Here is a 6,657-nt window from a genome sequence, read left to right as displayed (position 1 = left end):
CTCCTTCTCCTCCCGCTTATCCTCTCCACCCTCTACTCTCCTTCTCTCCATCTCCCACTGCTCCTCCCTCTCCTCCCCCCCTCCTTCTCCTCCTCCTCCTCCCTCTACTCCACATCCTGTTTTCCTGACATCAATAATGACTTCTTTAGTTTATGTTCAGAGTCTGTAGAGCGACTCATCGCCATCACCACGGTAACCATGGTGACGGCGTTATGGGATGGAACACAGTCATGAGTGTACAGAGAGTAGAGGAGGGGGGGGGGGGGGCCATCCAGAGCAGACTGTTGATGATGATGATGATGATGAAGAGCAGAGTGATGCTGCCCTCTGCTGGATCTTCAGCACAGTTACAGTTACACTCTCCTCCCTCCTTTCCTCCTTTCCTTTCCTCTCCCCTCCTCTCTTCTCCTCCTCCTCTCCTCTTCCTCTCCTCCTCTCCTCTCCCCTCCTTTCCTCTCCTCCCCTCCCCTCCTCTCCTCTCCTCCTCCTCCTCCTCCTCCTCCTCTCCTCTCCTCCTCCTCCTCCTCCTCCTCTCCTCTCCTCAGGAGGAGGAGGAGGAGGAGTGTTTTCTCTCCTCAGCTGACTGGACTGTTTGAGCAGTTTAAAGGTGCGTTCAGGGTCTCTGTGCTGCAAACACTGATGAACCTTTAATGTGACTGAGCTGGTTCATGTATGAGCTGCTGGGTCTCTGGGTCAGATGTGATCAGCTGATCAGATTTAAACTTCCTGGTTTAGTTCTGATGTGATTTTCAGTTCAAATGGAAAAATAGAGAAAATCAAAATCTCCCTCTCTTCCTTTCTCCTCTTCCATCCTGTCCTCCTCTCTTCTATCTCTCCTCTCCTCGTGTCCCCTCTGCCTCCCCTCCCCTCCCATACCCCCCCCCCCCCCCCCCTCCCTCACCCCCCCCGGTGGCGGGGCTCTCCTCCCGGTGGATGGGGGATCAGATGATCGGGGTGTAGCGGACGGATCTGCATCATGGAGTGAGTAGCTGCACTTTCTTCTTCTTCTTCTCTTTCTTTACTGTTTGTTTCTTCTTTCTGTTTTTTTTTGGAGGATTTATTTGTGACGTATAAATGTGTGTGTAATGTGCGCGTGGTGTGTAGTGTCGTCACAGTGGTGCATCATGATGTCATAGCGCTGAGTCAGCTGCAGCTGCAGAGCTCCGCGCAGAGCAGCGGTGCTGCGGCGGGGCGGAGGCCGAGCAGAGCGCCTCTCAGCCCGGCGGGATGGCTGAGATTTACTGGGCGGGGAGGGGGGGGGCACGCGGTCTGTGCACGCGGTCTGTGCACGCGCTCTGTGCTCTACTTTTCTCGGCGGAAGCAGACCGAAGAAGCAGATAGTTCATCAATGAGCCTGCACCGAGCCTTTATAATTAGATATTGATCAGTTTCAGCAGATCTGTGATCAATAGGTGACGTCAAGCTGCCGCAGGTTAGCTCAGGACATCCGGTGGGGTTTCAAAATAAAAGCCTCGATACAGTCTATCTGCTCTGTCATCCTCCTCTCCTCCTCTTCTCCTTCTCTCCTCCTTTCCCCCTTTCTTCTCCTCCTCCTCCTTTTCTTCTCCTCCTCATCCTCTCTCCTCCTTTCCTCTCCTCCCTTTCTCCCCCTTTTCTCCTCCTTTCCCCCTTTCTCTCCTCCTCAATCTCTCTCCTCTCCTCCTTTCCTCCTCTACTCATCATCCTCCTCCTTTCTTCTCCTCTCATCCTCTTCTCCTCCTCTCCTCCTTTCCTCCTTTCTTCTCCTTTCCTCCCTTTCTCATCCTTTCCTCCCTTTCTCCACACCCTATCTCCTCCCCTCTTCTACTCTTCTCTCTCTCTCCTCTTTTTTTCTCACTTGCAAAGATAAAAAGATTAAATTCTAACATTTATTTTATAATTATAATAATTTAGTTTTAACTTCATCATATTACTGACACACATCTTTTCTTTTCTTCCTTTCTTTCTTTTCTTTCTTTTCTTTCTTTCTTTCTTTGATAAACTGATTCTTGTTGCTCAGAAAGTTCAGATGTTTAATTTCACTTTTCTCCTGAAAGAGCTGGTTTTATTTTGAAGGGCTCTTCCGGTGTGTTAGTTGGTTAGTTATGTGTGTCGGTGTGAGGCGGGGGGGGGGGGGGGGGGCGGAGCTTGAGCGGGTGGAGCCCCGAGGGGGGGGGGGGGGGTGAGGGGGGAGCAAGGACACAGAGAGACAAGTTCAGATAAACACACAGAGAGCTAATAACACGTCACTAGATCATCTTCATCATCTTCATCATGTCTCCTTCATGTCTCCTTCATCTTCTTCATGTCTCCTTCATGTCTCCTTCATGTCTCCTTCATGTCTCCTTCATGTCTCCTTCATGTCTTCATCATGTCTTCATCATGTCTCCTTCATGTCTCCTTCATCTCTCCTTCATGTCTTCATCATGTCTCCATCATGTCTTCATCATGTCTCCTTCATCTTCATAATGTCTCCTTCATGTCTCCTTCATGTCTCCTTCATCTTCATCATGTCTCCATCATGTCTCCTTCATCTTCATCATGTCTTCATCATCTCTCCTTCATGTCTCCTTCATCTTCATCATGTCTCCTTCATGTCTTCATCGTGTCTCCTTCATGTCTCCTTCGTCTTCATCATGTCTCCTTCATGTCTCCATCATGTCTCCTTCATGTCTCCTTCATGTCTCCTTCATCTTCATCATGTCTTCATCATCTCTCCTTCATGTCTCCTTCATGTCTTCATCATGTCTTCTTCATGTCTTCATCATGTCTTCATCATGTCTTCATCATGTCTCCTTCATGTCTCCTTCATGTCTTCATCGTGTCTCCTTCATGTCTCCTTCATGTCTTCATCATGTCTTCTTCATGTCTTCATCATGTCTTCATCATGTCTTCATCATGTCTCCTTCATGTCTCCTTCATGTCTTCTTCATGTCTCCATCATGTCTCCTTCATGTCTTCATCATGTCTCCTTCATGTCTCCATCATGTCTCCTTCATGTCTCCTTCATCTTCATCATGTCTCCTTCATGTCTCCTTCGTCTTCATCATGTCTCCTTCATGTCTCAATCATGTCTCCTTCATGTCTCCGTCATGTCTCCTTCATGTCTTCATCATGTCTCCTTCATGTCTTCATCATGTCTCCTTCATGTCTCCTTCATGTCTTCATCATGTCTCCTTCATGTCTCCTTCATGTCTTCATCATGTCTTCATCATGTCTTCATCATGTATCCTTCATGTCTCCTTCATGTCTCCTTCATGTCTTCATCATGTATCCTTCATGTCTCCTTCATGTCTCCTTCATGTCTTCATCATGTCTCCTTCATGACTCCTTCATGTCTCCTTCATGTCTTCATCATGTCTCCTTCATGTCTCCTTCATGTCTCCTTCATGTCTTCATCATGTCTTCATTATGTCTCCTTCATGTCTCCTTCATGTCTCCTTCATGTCTTCATCATGTCTCCTTCATGTCTCCTTCATGTCTCCTTCATGTCTTCATCATGTCTTCTTCATGTCTCCTTCATGTCTTCATCATGTCTCCTTCATGTCTCCTTCATGTCTTCATCATGTCTCCTTCATCTTCATCATGTCTCCTTCATGTCTCCTTCATGTCTTCATCATGTCTCCTTCATGTCTCCTTCATGTCTCCTTCATGTCTCCATCATGTCTTCATCATGTCTCCTTCATGTCTTCATCATGTCTCCTTCATGTCTCCTTCATGTTTTCTTCATGTCTCCTTCATGTCTTCATCATGTCTCCTTCATGTCTCCTTCATGTCTTCTTCATGTCTTCATCATGTCTTCATCATGTCTCCTTCATGACTCCTTCATGTCTCCTTCATGACTCCTTCATGTCTCCTTCATGTCTTCATCATGTCTCCTTCATGTCTTCTTCATGTCTTCTTCATGTCTCCTTCATGTCTCCTTCATGTCTTCTTCATGTCTCCTTCATGTCCTCATCATGTCTCCTTCATGTCTTCTTCATGTCTTCTTCATGTCTTCTTCATGTCTCCATCATGTCTCCATCATGTCTCTTTCATGTCTCCTTCATGTCTCCATCATGTCTCCATCATGTCTCCTTCATGTCTTCATCATGTCTCCGTCATGTCTTCATCATGTCTTCATCATGTCTCCATCATGTCTCCATCATGTCTCCTTCATGTCTTCATCATGTCTCCTTCATGTCTCCTTCATGTCTTCATCATGTCTTTATCATGTCTCCTTCATGTCTTCATCATGTCTCCTTCATGACTCCTTCATGTCTCCTTCATGTTTTCTTCATGTCTCCTTCATGTCTTCATCATGTCTCCTTCATGTCTCCTTCATGTCTTCTTCATGTCTTCATCATGTCTTCATCATGTCTCCTTCATGACTCCTTCATGTCTCCATCATGACTCCTTCATGTCTCCTTCATGTCTTCATCATGTCTCCTTCATGTCTTCTTCATGTCTTCTTCATGTCTCCTTCATGTCTCCTTCATGTCTTCTTCATGTCTCCTTCATGTCCTCATCATGTCTTCTTCATGTCTTCTTCATGTCTTCTTCATGTCTCCATCATGTCTCCATCATGTCTCTTTCATGTCTCCTTCATGTCTCCATCATGTCTCCATCATGTCTCCTTCATGTCTTCATCATGTCTCCGTCATGTCTTCATCATGTCTTCATCATGTCTCCATCATGTCTCCATCATGTCTCCTTCATGTCTTCATCATGTCTCCTTCATGTCTCCTTCATGTCTTCATCATGTCCTCATCATGTCTCCTTCATGTCTCCTTCATGTCTCCTTCATGTCCTCGTCTGTCCCTCTCTGAGTTCCAGTTTCTTGATGTCATTGATCAGAACAACTTATTGATTTATTGATCGATTAGAATCATAAAATGATTATTTGTTTTATTTTGGCGGTGCTGTTAGTAGCTGAGTGAACTTCCTGTCCAGGCTCCAGCAGGTCTGAACTGGTCTCTGCCGGGTCTCGTACTGGTTGGTGTTTGTGGACGGTTCCCCTCAGATTCTCTGCCGGTGAGGACGGTCTCCATGGAGACGGACAGCAGCTTTGTCCAGGATCCTTTGAGTTCAGACAAAACCCCGAAACTCTGCTGAGCTCAGCAACAGTTTACCAGCTGAGAGTCTGCAGCTCACCTTTAATATGAACACAGAACCAGTTAAAGAACAAGTTAGTTATTATTAAAGTTCAGTTCCCTCACTGTGATCTTCCTTCTGGTCATGTGTTCAGTAAAGTAAAACTACATTTATATATTTATATATTAATACATTTATGAGTCTGAGCTGCTGAATCCTGCAGCTGTTTGACTTCATGTTAGTTAAAGATTCACTTAAAGGAAAAGTTCACAGTTCCTCTGATCAGTGTTAAAGCAGCAGTCAGCTGTTTATATGACCAGTAAAGACTCTACGTGCTCATGAATCTGTCAATATTCAGAATTATATTATATTATATTATTATATTATTATAGTATTATAATATTATATTATATGAACAGGAGGAAAGATTCCAGCTGTTAATGATCAGCTGATAAACGTCAGTGATGGAGGACTGGATCAGTGTTTCACTCATTTAACCCTCCTGTTGTCCTCAAGTCAAGGAAGGAAGGGAAGAAGGAAGGGAGGAAAGGAGGAAGGAAGAAGGAAGGAAAGGAGGAAGGAAGGAGATTCCCTCTTAGTGTTTCCTGTTTCTCTGTGGTGGAAGTATAGTAACAAAAAGACTTTGCTAGTAAAAACACTGTAACGCTGAAACATAGACGATGAAGATTTGACTCATTCAGACTCTGAAGCTTCATATTAGCTTCACATCTACTTTTAAATGTTTCCACAGAAGGAGGACTGTGGATGAAAAAGCATCTTTTTTCTCTCAGTGTCAGAGAGATTCCTCGTTGTTCTCTGGTGTGAAAGAGGGAAACTCATCTGTGTGTGTCTGTGAAGTTAAGAACTTTAATCATCTCCATCTTTCTCTGTGATCACTTTAAACACACAGTACATTCATCAGTATTCATGTGGTATCATATATAAACACCACATGACTTCAGACTGGGATCTCTGTTACTGTATATAACTGTGAGACTCGTGTTTGCATTATCTCTGGATCATCAGGACTCGACCGCTGGTTTCTACTTCAGAGAAAATGAATGAAATGCTTCAAACGTCTTCAAATAACTCGAATCAGTGATCGTATAAATAATAAGTTCTGATCTGACTTCTATCGGCTCGTTTATAACATCTGGATGTGCAGAGATCTGCTCCTCAACAGTGTAGAAAAGAAGCTTCTGAATAAAGATCAGTGATAATAAGTGTTGCCACGGTGATGAATCCATAAATGAGTTCAACTAGATTTAAAAGCAGCATCAGGTTTGTTAAAATGTACATTTAGTATTTTTGTTGGTTTTTATAGAAGGGAGGGAGGAAGGAAGGAAGGAAGGAAGGAAGGAAGGAAGGAAGGAAGGAAGGAAGGAAGGAAGGAAGGAAGGAAGGAAGGGAGGGAGGGAGGGAGGAAGGAAGGAAGGAAGGGAGGGAGGAAGGAAGGGAGGGAGGGAGGGAGGGAGGAAGGAAGGAAGGAAGGAAGGAAGGAAGGAAGGAAGGAAGGAAGGAAGGAAGGGAGGGAGGGAGGGAGGAAGGAAGGAAGGAAGGGAGGAAGGAAGGAAGGGAGGGAGGGAGGGAGGGAGGAAGGAAGGA

The sequence above is a fragment of the Scomber japonicus genome, chromosome 7, assembly GCF_027409825.1.
Source record: "Scomber japonicus isolate fScoJap1 chromosome 7, fScoJap1.pri, whole genome shotgun sequence".
In the NCBI taxonomy this organism is placed as follows: Eukaryota; Metazoa; Chordata; class Actinopteri; order Scombriformes; family Scombridae; genus Scomber; species Scomber japonicus.
Note: the sequence above shows the minus strand (reverse complement) of the source record.